The sequence below is a fragment of the Ambystoma mexicanum genome, chromosome 7q, assembly GCF_040938575.1.
Source record: "Ambystoma mexicanum isolate Mex_15411 chromosome 7q, UKY_AmexF1_1, whole genome shotgun sequence".
NCBI lineage: Eukaryota > Metazoa > Chordata > Amphibia > Caudata > Ambystomatidae > Ambystoma > Ambystoma mexicanum.
Window position 1 is genome coordinate 638,317,131 of NC_090941.1, and position 12,667 is coordinate 638,329,797.

Sequence of the window (12,667 nt, forward strand, 5' to 3'; positions counted from 1 at the left end):
AATTGTTCTAGACGCTATGTGCGTATATGAGGTCTTTATATCGCGTACCTTTCCTAAGACTTCTCTTCTTTTTTCATGATTTTGCATTAGGTTCTTTATTTCAGCGATGTCTAGGGATAGGCGCGCCATTCGTGGATTTGGTGGGATGGTGCTACATTGTTCACTTACGCGGTTTAACCTTTACAAATTGAACCTTTAGGGTGTGGCAGCTGTGGTATTATGTAGTGCTGTGCTGTGGATACACGCAAATAAGAGCATAAGGTGCGTGTGTGTTCTTGTTCTTTCGTAGGGCAGCAGGGAGATAACAGGCCCATTTTCAATTGCAGCAAAACCCAGCTGTAACTTTCAGGCGCTTAACAGCACTATGCTATCATAGTCTCCCAGGGCTGGATTACCTTTGTCAGTGCAAGAGCACACTCTGCTTACTTGATTGTGCATTTGGCATGTGAATTTGTGTGTAAGTGCTAAGTATGTTTGCAGGGAGGTCTGCGGCATACCCGCTCTGTGTCATACCCGCTTTGTGTGTTCGTGCTATGTTTTGCTGCGCCATGTTTGCAGTTTACACACATGGGTTTTGCATTGATGATAGAATGTCTTGCTAACTAGTTGTGCGGATGGCAAATACTTTCACCATGTTTTGTAAGAAAAACTGTGTGATTGTAGAACTAATTGTGAAGGTATGGTGGAAGTATTTACATGCTTCGGTTTTTTCAGTGGCACCTCCTCTGCCTTTCGTGCAGGGGTGTGGATACAAATGAACAATGTGCAGAGATAATCCTATCGTCTGTTTGAACTGCGGCTTCAAGACACATGAGTATGAGACAATGCAGGCAAAATCTTTACCAGTTGTTTTTTTTTTAATGTGTTATGGTTTCACATATGCTAGCTTATCAAGGAAACCTTTGACATAAAACAATTGCATATTATACAAAAGAGGCAATAAAGAAAATTAAAGAAACTGTTAAATAGCAATTGAAGCAAATTCCTAGCACCTAGTAGAAATGAATAAACAATTACCTATCATTTAAAATCCTTACACATTTCACACAAGACATTTTTATAATGATCTCTACTAACTCTTGAATTCTAATCTCTCCTATAATTTGGTAAAAAATCTGGTATATGTAATAATCAATTACATATTTTGCCTACCCATTAGGCATGACCATAATTATTTAGAAACTACTGCTGCTGGATTAACAAATCTAGAAATGTGGATAACTCTCAGATCGACTGTCTGATCCCAGTCGATCAGCAAGTGTTGCATTGTCTCAGATGTTAGCCAGTTGCATAGTCTGCAGGTTCGGACTGGAAGAGCGTACCTAGGGACAATTTTCCCCAGAGTCTGTGTGAGATTCAATTTAATCTCAGATAGGTTTTTGGTCTCTTGGGTATTTAATTATATTTCGGGAAAAAACTGCTCCTTTTTTAAATTCAAGATTGCATGAAGTGTTCATATTGAGAGATCCTTTTGGTAGTTTGGTTCCAGTCCCAGTTAATCAATTTGTTTCATGGCTATAGGATTTTTCTGTAGCTCAAGTAATTCGGTGAGAAGTGCTTCCATTTTATAGCCAAAGCCATCAAGAAAGGTCTAATTTTCCCACGAGTAGCTTACTTAGATCAATGAAGAGAGAGTTTGCAAACTGCCTCAGTTTGCTCCATAGAATTCTCCCTTTCACAGTTGTCAGCCCTAACTCATATAGAAGAGTAGCAATAGGCAATGAGCATGGAAATGAGAACTCTGTCGTCAAAATGAAACACCTAATTGGTCAAACAGCTTCCAAATATTGCATATTCTTAGATGTAGTCCATAAATTAAGCTAGGAATTATTTCCATATTATAAAATGTAATAACGGAAGCCAAGAGAATTTGCAAAATGTAGACTTCATTCATTTCAATTGAGCCAATAAAGGCTTTGTCTTGTTTCTTAAGATGTTTAAAGTGTTTTCTGCCAAGTAATAATTAGATAAGACATATCCCAGATAAGTCAAGTCATTTGTTCTCAAAATAGTGGGGTGATGGCTTTACTTTTTGGTACGTCTGTTCCCTCGACCATCTTGAAGAGAGATAGATGGTTATGTCCATCATTGTGTTGGCCCTTCCCCAGTATCGGCGTTCCAGACATGAACGGTGAACATAGCACCTGGCGTCTATCCCCTCCTCACCACTGTCCCGCCGAAGTGAGAGCCGCTACTCACTGAGACAGCCTGAAAGACCTTAACCAGATGATGACACAGAGGCAATAAACTATCAGACGATAGAGCAACTAAATAAGCTGCTATTATGAAGAAGCTAAGGGCCATCATGGCTGAGGCAAGCACAATTAGGTACATTAGACACGAAGCACATATACCTCCAAACATGAACACTAGGTCAAATTGTCTTTAGACACGAAGAACATGCTTGCATCCACTAGTTTAGAAAACATATACTCTCTTTTCTATGCTGAAATGGAAGGCACATGAAAATACACACAAAGCCTCCTTAATACAGAATGCATGTCAGGACCCTGGCAAGTGTTGGGGTGGTGGCTGGGAAAAGGGCCCCTATGTTGGGTTTTGGAGGGAGGTGGGGGCCTCTTCGGCATCCGACAGGCTTCTCAAGACGTGTTCTCCACCCCTTTAGCAGGTCGCGAGACCAGGGGTGGAGAACAGCCAAGAAACTACGTTTCCCAGCAATCCTAGTGGCAAGACACATGGAGGTTGGAATGGGGACCACGCCCGCACGAGCGCGCATGCGCGAGCCGTGCCCCACGAGCGCCGCTCGCAATCCTGACCGGCAACCTGAGCTGACGTGTATCTACAGAGCTCCGGTTGGCAAGCATCAGCGGGGCACCAGCCCGCCTGAAAGCATACCCCAGGCCCCGCGTCACATTCGAGATAAGTAGAGCATCATGTTTCCTACGCGCAGCGGCTAATTGCATGGAAGGGATTTCCCTAAACTAATACGAATGGCATGAAAACCAAGTCACGTGCAAAACGAAACTAACTCTTGGGGCACAAACTACTAATCCTGCATGGGTAGTGCTTGCACAACTACCGCGTGCATCTTGGGGGGCATTGTATTGTCCAGACTCCTTGGGCCACTGTGCGGGGGACACCAGACACCGGCCGCCCGTGAACGATCAACCCTTTAAGGGTAGAACTATCTCACGCACCCGTTCTGACATTCCTTATTTGTTTCTAGTGGAAGACGACTCCGCAGAACAGTGCGTGGACAGAAAAGCAAAACGACAGTTGCTGCGGAATCACCTGAGAACGAAGCTAAGTTCATGTTTATGTTTGTTCTTGCCATTAATGACAGAGCGAACGTAGTGGGCAAAGTCTAGGTGTACTGTACCTTGCATGAAGCAATGTGGGGGGAGCTTTATCCTACATGCAGTAATGTGGGAATCTTACATGCAGTAATGTGAGAAACGTCTTACAAGGGTTTGTGAACAATAGTGGCATACTCACTGGCACTGTAGAGGCATTTGGCCAACTGGTTGGAGCTCCAGCACAAAGGCTCCCGTATTAGTGCATACTGAATGTTGTGAAGTGTGTAGGAGTGACAGGTTGAAACTCCACAAAAAGGAAGCAGAAGCCAAGGAGCATGTTACCCTAATTTCCCCATTCCTATCCACAACTCCTTCCTACTCCTCTACCCGGTGATCCTACAACCCTCTACCTATCCACTCCACGGACACTAACCCTCTTTCCCCGAAGGGTCGCGGAAGCCTGCGATGGTGTAATCTCCAGGCCCCAAGACCTAACGGGAAGGGAGGTGTTTGTGCTGCCTCTGCGCCAGGAGAAGAAGACTGAAGGCTCTGACAGAATTGTGAAACCACGTGTAAATCAGGCACCCAGGCAGCACAATCATGGCTGATGTGGTCACACTCCTTCAGGAACTGAAAGCGGAATTGACCGCAACCAGACAGGACTATTAGAATCTGGCGGGTCAGGTCCATACCTTAAAAATCCAAAGTCAAGCCCAAGCTATGCCGCTACCAGCCCCTAGAGCGTCACCCCCTACCCCCGTGCAGGTGCAAGTGTCCACGGAACCACCAATACCCCTAGCAGCCGCACTGAGGTACCATGGAGATCCTCAGAACTTTAATCAGTTCATAATGCAATGTCAACTGCATTTCTTAACTAAACCAGCAGTGTTTCGGACAGCTCAAGCGCGCACCGCATTTGTAATCTCCTACCTTACGGGCGATGCGGCCTCGTGGGCCACACCCTTGGTCCGTAAGGACGACGGCCTGCTCTACAATTGGGATTTGTTTCTCGAAGAATTTGGTAAAATCTTCAATCGTAGGGCTGCAACTCTAGTAAAGGATCGGGAACTATTGACTCTGAAACAAGGTAATAAAGAACTGGTTACTTATGTCACAGCCTTTAATCGGCTGGCTATGGAAACCGATTGGCCCCAGGACAAAAGGATGGCCCTGTTCTATCAGGGGCTGAGGGAAGATCTAAAAGATCTAGTAGCACAGGTTACCCCACAACCAGAGACCTGTTCAACAATGATTGATCTAGCCCTTAGATTAGACCAAAGGCAAAATGAGCGGCGGCAAGATTGGCGCAAGTGGGAGAACAAGCCTCTAGTGAGGCTCAATCAACAAAAGACTCCCAAAACACCGGAAAAAGGGACAGACAAACCAATGCAGATAAGAACTGTGCGTGGGCCTCTGTCTAAAGAAGAGAAAGAGAATAGACGGAGAGACAAACTGTGTCTATATTGCGGCAAAGCTGGCCATTTTGTGCGGGGATGTACGAACAAGCCTGTTAAGGGAAGTCCTTCGGGAAACGTGATCGCCCACCCATGAGGGTGGCAAGGACGAGCAAAGTTGAAGACACCCCTGAGATACTAGCGAATGTGCATCATAGCCAGGCAGGTCATGTCATGATAGCAGGTCACCTCAGATGGCAAGAAAAACAAACATCAGTGTCATTGATGGTGGATTCTGGTGCCACGGGGAATTATGTGGATCGTCAGATGGCCTTGAAACTGGGAATTCCATTGTGTGACAAATCCCGTCCAGAAGAAGTCAAATCGGTGGACGGTTCACAGTTGGTTTCCAGCCCGATTACACAGCAAACACTACCCTTACTCTTGGGTTGTGGAGTGACACATCAAGAAACGATCAGCTTTGACGTAATAACGGCTCCCCAGTTCGGGTTTATTTTGGGTTTGACTTGGCTACGGCTGCACAACCCAACCATAGATTGGAGCATCGGGGTACTGGAATTTAATTCCACTCACTGTCATGCAAACTGTGGGACATCAGAGAAGGTTATTCACTGTGTAGGAGGGAGTTCAGAAACAGACCTGCCTATGGAGTATGAAGCATATCGGGACGTCTTTAGCAAAGCCGTGGCCGAGACCCTAAACCCACACCGGCCTTTTGATTGCCGAATCGATCTTGTGAAAGGAGCAGTACTGCTCTGCAGTCGGATATATGCACTTACGGAAGCCGAAGATAAACATCTGAAAGAGTATATTGAAACGAACTTGGCTAATGGGTTTATTAGGCATTCCAAGTCTCCGGTTTCCTCATCCCTGTTTTTCGTGCCAAAGAAAACAGGGGATCTAAGAATGTGCATCAACTATAGGGCAATTAATAAGATAACCATAAAAAATTGTTACCCCCTGCCTTTGATACCCGTGTTATTAGACCAGGTACGCGGGTCCACAATTTACACCAAATTAGATCTCCGTGGGGCATACCACCTGGTACGGGTAAAACAAGGCGACGAGTGGAAGACAGCATTCCGCACGAAATTTGGCCTGTATGAATATCAGGTAATGCCCTTCAGGCTCTGCAATGCGCCAGCAGCGTTTCAACATTTTGTAGAAGAAGTTTTGCATGACTACATAGATGTATTCACAGTAGTGTACATCGACGATATACTAATCTACTCACGAGACCCTAAAGAACACCAGAGTCATGTCAACGCCGTTCTGCAAAGGCTACGGGAACATCATTTGTACGCCAAACTAGAAAAATGTGAATTCCATCGAACAACGGTAGAATTCCTGGGGTTTATTCTGTCTCCTCAAGGAGTCACTATGGATAAGAAGAAGGCGCAGTCCATTATAGATTGGCCCTCCCCTGGTTCAGTGAAGGATATTCAAACTGTCTTAGGATTTGCTAACTTCTACCGCCGATTCATCGATGGTTTTGCTAAAAAGGTGCAACCCATGACACGACTGTTACGTAAAGGAGTTCCGTTCCGGTGGGATGAGAAGGCCGAGGAAGGTTTTCAGGCTTTGAAGGCAGAATTTATCACTGCGCCTGTTCTACGACATTCAGATCCAGCCAAGCCGTACATTGTGGAAACCGACGCTTCCAGTTATGCTGTTGGGGCAATATTATCGCAAAGAGATGAAAACAGTCAGTTGCATCCAGTTGCCTTTTACTCCTGGATGTTGTTGCCAGCTGAACAGAACTATGCAATAGCAGATAAAGAGTTACTGGCTATCAAAACGGTCTTCGATGAATGGTGCCACTACTTAATGGGAGCTCGGCACACTGTCACCATATATACAGATCATCGATTTCGTGGTGACATACCATCCGGGAGCAGAAAATCAGAAGGCTGACATACTTTCACGGTACCCTGAACCCAGTTCGGATTCCAGCCAGTCAGAACATATAATGGAAACACCAAAGACAATTTTGGACCCAAGTTGTGTCGTAGGTAGCATATCTGTGGATACCATCTTTGAAGATATTAGAAAGGCCATGTCGGCACAGGAATTAGTGCATTGGACAGCCAAAGACAAGGACAAAACCGTGAAAGACGGGTTGCCTTTCTACAAATCAGCTTTGTATCTCCCAACAGTGCTTCTTCGTCAACAGGCCATTCAATGGTGCCATGACTCACCCTTCGTGGGACACCCAGGGAAGAAAAAGACTGTAGAACTACTTCTCCATCATTTTTGGTGGCCAGGGGTAAACCGGGAAGTTCAACAACACATCGCAAAATGTGAAACCTGCTTGAGGAATAAGTCGGAGCATCAGAAACCGGCAGGGGTTTTACAACCACTCCCTACACCACCCACCCCATGGCATACCGTGTCTATGGATCTAATAGTGGAACTACCACAAAGTCAAGGATATAATGCCATCTTGGTTGTAGTGGACTCTCTCACCAAAATGGCACACTTCATCCCTTGCCAAGGTACCCCCTCGGCCAGCACTGTGGCAGACCTGTTTCTACAACATGTCATCTGGTTACATGGTGTACCCTATAGTGTAATCTCGGATCGAGGACCACAGTTCACATCAAGGTTCTGGCAGGCCTTTTGCAAATCAGTGGGAATGGAAATAAGGCTCTCAACCAGCTATCACCCGGAGACAGACGGCCAAACTGAACGTTTGAATCAGTATTTAGAGCAATACCTTTGTTGTTTGACACAAGGTTTAGAGACCAATTGGGCAAAGGTGATATGGCTGGCCGAACTGGCGTACAATAACGCATTTCACGCATCAACTAAAGCCTCGCCCTTCTATAGTGTGTATGGGCATCATCCTCGCTTTCAGCCTGTGCCTCAATACGAGTATCCAGAGGTACCAGCAGTAGAGAAAAGAAGAAGCAGCTAGAGGTTATTTGGCAGAAAGTACGAGACAATTTGAATAAAGCCAAACAGGCATACAAACAACAGGCAGACAAGAAAAGGCGTCCCAGCCCTCAATACCGGATTGGGGATAGGGTTTGGCTGTCAACGCGGAATCTTCGATTACAGGGCTCACCCAAGTTCAAACCTCGATTCATTGGCCCTTTTAAAATCACAGCTCTGATCGGTCCAGTGGCAGCAAAACTGGATCTACCCACAAACATGAAAGTGCACCCAGTATTTCATGTTGCTTTGCTCAAACCATCCCCGTCCTTCATTCCACCCAGGAAACCTCCACCTATTCTGATCGATGGGTACCCCGAATCCGAGGTTCAAGCTATCCTAGATTCACAAGTAAGACAGGGTGCACTGTGGTATCTGGTGGATTGGGTGGGTTATGGCCCCGAGGATAGGTCCTGGGAACCAGCATCTAATATTCATGCTCCTCGGCTCCTCTGCCAGTTCCACCAAAAGAACCCCTCTAAACCTGGGTATGCAGGAGGGAGGGGAAGTACTGTCAGGACCCTGGCAAGTGTTGGGGTGGTGGCTGGGAAAAGGGCCCCTATGTTAGGTTTTGGAGGGAGGTGGGGGCCTCTTCGGCATCCGACAGGCTTCTCAAGACGTGTTCTCGACCCCTTTAGCAGGTCGCAAGACCAGGGGTGAAGAACAGCCAAGAAACTACGTTTCCCAGCAATCCTGGCGGCAAGACACATGGAGGTTGGAATGGGGACCATGCCCACACAAGCGCGCATGCGCGAGCCGCGCACCATGAGCGCTGCTCGCAATCCTGACAGGCAACCTGAGCTGACGAGTATCTACAGAGCTCCGGTTGGCAAGCATCAGCGGGGCACCAGCCCGCCTGAAAGCATACCCCAGGCCCCGCATCACATTCGAGATAAGTAGAGCATCATGTTTCCTATGTGCAGCGGCTAATTGCATGGAAGGGATTTCCCTAAACTATACGAACGGCATGAAAACCAAGTCGCGTGCAAAACGAAACTAACACGAACTACTAATCCTGCATGGGTAGTGCTTGCACAACTACCGCGTGCATCTTGGGAGGCATTGTATTGTTCAGACTCCTTGGGCCACTGTGCGGGGGACGCTAGACACGGGCCACCCGTGAACGATCAACCCTTTAAGGGTAGAACTAGCGCACGTACCCATTCTGACATTCCTTATTTGTTTCTAGTGGAAGACGACTCCGCAGAACAGTGCGTGGACAGAAAAGCAAAACGGCAGTCGCCGCAGAATCACCTGAGAACGAAGCTAAATTTATGTTTATGTTTCTTGTTGCCATTAATGACAGAGTGAACCTAGTGGGCAAAGTCTAGATGTACTGTACCTTGCATGAAGCAATGTGGGGGGAGCTTTATCCTACATGCAGTAATGTGGGAATCTTACATGCAGTAATGTGAGAAACGTCTTACAAGGGTTTGTGAACAATAGTGGCATACTCACTGGCACTGTAGAGGCATTTGGCCAACTGGTTGGAGCTCCAGCACAAAGGCTCCAGTATTAGTGCATACTAAATGTCGTGAAGTGTGTAGGAGTGACAGGTTGAAACTCCACAAAAAGGAAGCAGGAGCCAAGGAGCATGTTACCCTAATTTCCCCATTCCTATCCACAACTCCTTCCTACTCCTCTACCCGGTGATCGTACAACCCTCTACCTATCCACTCCACGGACCCTAACCCTCTTTCCCCGAAGGGTCGCGGAAGCCTGAGATGGTGTAATCTCCAGGCCACAAGACCTAATGGGAAGGGAGGTGTTTGTGCTGCCTCTGCGCCAGGAGAAGAAGACTGAAGGCTCTGACAATGCAACTAAAATAAGTGGCCATGTAAACCAAAATGGAGGACACAGCCTCCTTAGGGAAATGGGACACATTGAGAAGTCCTAAGACTGCAAAGAGATACTGTCTTGCAGAGTCAGCAAAAGAGCCAAGCCTGAACAGCTCAAATAGCAAGGGCCAAGTGAAGAAGGGAAAGGCAGGTTTGGACCAGCATTGGAGAAGTGCAGATGGTGAACAGGTCCCAGATGAAGGACATGATTATATCAGGAGAAGCAAAGGAACAAATGTTGCTGGAAGATCAGATTTCCACCAACCCAGGCATGACACTGAGGGGAATGTAGCTTGAACAAGTCTCTAGGGGCCAAGGGTGGCAATTACACTTGCAATAAAAGGGATAAAATCCTCAAAAAAATGACTGAGCAGAATAATAAAAAATGTGGTCCTCACACACATGTCATGACCTCTACCCCTGGCCTTGGCAGTCAGGCCATCTGGGCTGCACCACAGTCTTCCATCATGGCTTCAAGGGCCTTATCATGTTCCTCCAGACTCTCGTGGAGTCATTCCTGGTGCCTTTGGTGCCAGTCTCATATGGGAAGCCAGAGAACCGGCACTCATAATTTCATTTTCACAACATGGATGCCCCCGCGTGGCACAGTTCCATAACTAAGCCATGCGGTCTAGCATTTTAGGTGTGGCCGGCCTGGAGGCACCTGGGATACCTGCAGGCTATATAAGCCATGCCCAAGCTGCAGAACACGCTTCGCGTTGCTCTGCTAGTCGCAGCGTGATGTTCACCACGGTCTGTTGGAATCTTCCTCTGCATTCCAGGCCCGATTACCTGCAAGAACAAGAACAAGAACACTTTTAGTATTCGCTTACCTACTAGTGAGCCCTGCTCCCGTCCTCCACTCCAGAGTCCCGAACATCCAGCATCCCGGCGAACCCTCGCTTCATCAAGGAAACCGCAACCTGGGAAAAAAGAGAACAGGGAAGCAGCATTAGTAAGCGTTCATTCTTTAACATTTAAAAACAAGCAAAAGGCGCACGCTTACCTGCATTGGACTTGCTTTGGGTCCATGTCCATTCCCGGTCATGAAACCACCTGCAAGAAGAAGGAAAAGGCTGATTAATACGCAGAAGTGCTAGGCGGCGGCTCACTCAACACTACTCACTGCTCTCCATCTTCTCGGCACATACAGTCGGGATCAACACAGCGGCCTGCAAGAAAGGGACAACAAACAGGTTAGCACAAGAAGGCACATAGCGCCGCACTCCGCGCTTTCACTTACCATCTCGTGCACAGCCCAGGCAGCACAACATCACTAGAACTCCTTCTGCACCAACGAAAGAAGGAAAGACATTAATAGAGGCAATTGCAAAAATAAAGGACAAACTGCCAAAACAGCAGACTTACCTGACGAACGTAGTCGCAGCATTTCTGGACTCAGAGGGGCCCGCACCAGTGAAGCAACTAGGTTGCGACGTGCCCATCCACAACGCATCCCTGCACAGAACGGCAGGACAGAGAGCGCAGGATACCAAAAAGCAAGGTGAGGAAAGCACTAAAGGGTTGTTGGGTCCACAAGGGAGGTGGGCTTCGGGCTAGAGGAGACAATAAAGCTAAACCCTATGCCTGTGTTTTCAGACCTGGTCCTCAGCCGAACAAGAGTCCAACGGAGTGGATCCAAGGTCGGAAGCAGCCCAGACTGGGTGGCATCCCCGTGGATACCAGGTGAGCGTTACAGAACACAAAGCCTCACAAACCACAATCCACCTGGGCGTCATGGAAATCTCGGAAACCCACCAGTCAGCTCAGATGTTGGGGCAGTTATGCGCTGAAGTGAATTCAAGCAGGCAGGAGACCAACGCCTTGCGGAGGGAATTGATAGTGGCTAAGGAACAAACTGACGATTTAAGTAGACAGCGCCTCCAATCACAGGCCAGACAAGCCCCATTGCCTGGGAACATTTCATCGATGCCAACACCGCCGAACAATCCGGTACAGATCACTCTTCCAGGAGCAGTTCCTTTAGCCCCACCGGGGCGTTTCACGGAGGACCCTAGGAAGTATGCAACCTTCATGAATCAGTGTCGCCTCCATTTTCTTTGCAGACCTGGGGCCTTTCCTAATGATCAGTCGCGGGTTGCCTTTGTGTTGTCTTATTTGAGTGGCAGTGCTGCAGACTGGTCTGTACCTTTCATTAGCCAACGTTACCCACTGCTATGTGATTTTGGGGGTTTCCAGCAGGAGTTGGAAAAGCTCTTCGCCCGTCGTACTCATGGACAGGCATTAGACAATGAACTCTTGTTGCTCCGTCAAGGAAACCAAGACTTATTAACATATATAGCGACCTTCAACAGGCTTGTGGTTGAAGCAAGGTGGCCAGAGGAGAAGAGGACCACGCTATTTCACTGGGGCCTATGGGGGCAGCTAAAAGATGTACTTGCCCAAGTGGTGGATCCACTAAAAGACTGTGCAGAGTTCATCAGCCTTATGGTTCAACTTGATCACCGGTTGCAAGACCGAAGGACAGATCGGAGCAGGCCAGACACTCGCCCTATGTTCGTGCGGTCTAAGGACCATGTTCCACGGGTGGCAGACAACTCGGTGGAACCGATGCAACTGGGACGGATGAGACCCCCTTTAACCAAAGCTGAGAGAGACAAGAGAAGGGAACAGCAGCTATGCCTATACTGCAGAAAAGCAGGTAATTTCCTCAAAGAGTGTCCAGTAAAGCCACCAAGGAGAACCGTAGGAGCCATGGAAAAGGAAGACACGAACGAAGAGTCGGAAAACTACCAAGCCCGGCAAATATATGAGTTCAATTGTCGAGCGAAGAAAGTCAACTACAGAACTCCCATTTTGCGCTACCTGTGATCCTAATCAACCACCAACAGCCATCTAAGATGCATACTGTAGAAGCATACATCGACAGAAGGGCAGTTGGGAATTATATGGACCAGGATCTTGCAGCAAGGATGGGGCTCTCTCTATGCTCTAAGTCGACCAATGAGACAGTGAAAACCGTAGATGGTACAGAAATCTCTTCCAGTCCAGTATCCAATTGCACAACAGTTCTAACCCTTCTGTGTCAGGATGGCCACCGGGAATCTATTGCTTTTGACCTCATCAAGGCGCCTCAGTTCTGGTTGATCCTAGGGATCCCGTGGTTGGTCGCACACAATCCGCATATAGATTGGCGTGCAAGGGAATTGGTCTTTTCTGAAGATTGTACTCTCACCTGCTATTACAAAGGAAGGAAGTCAAC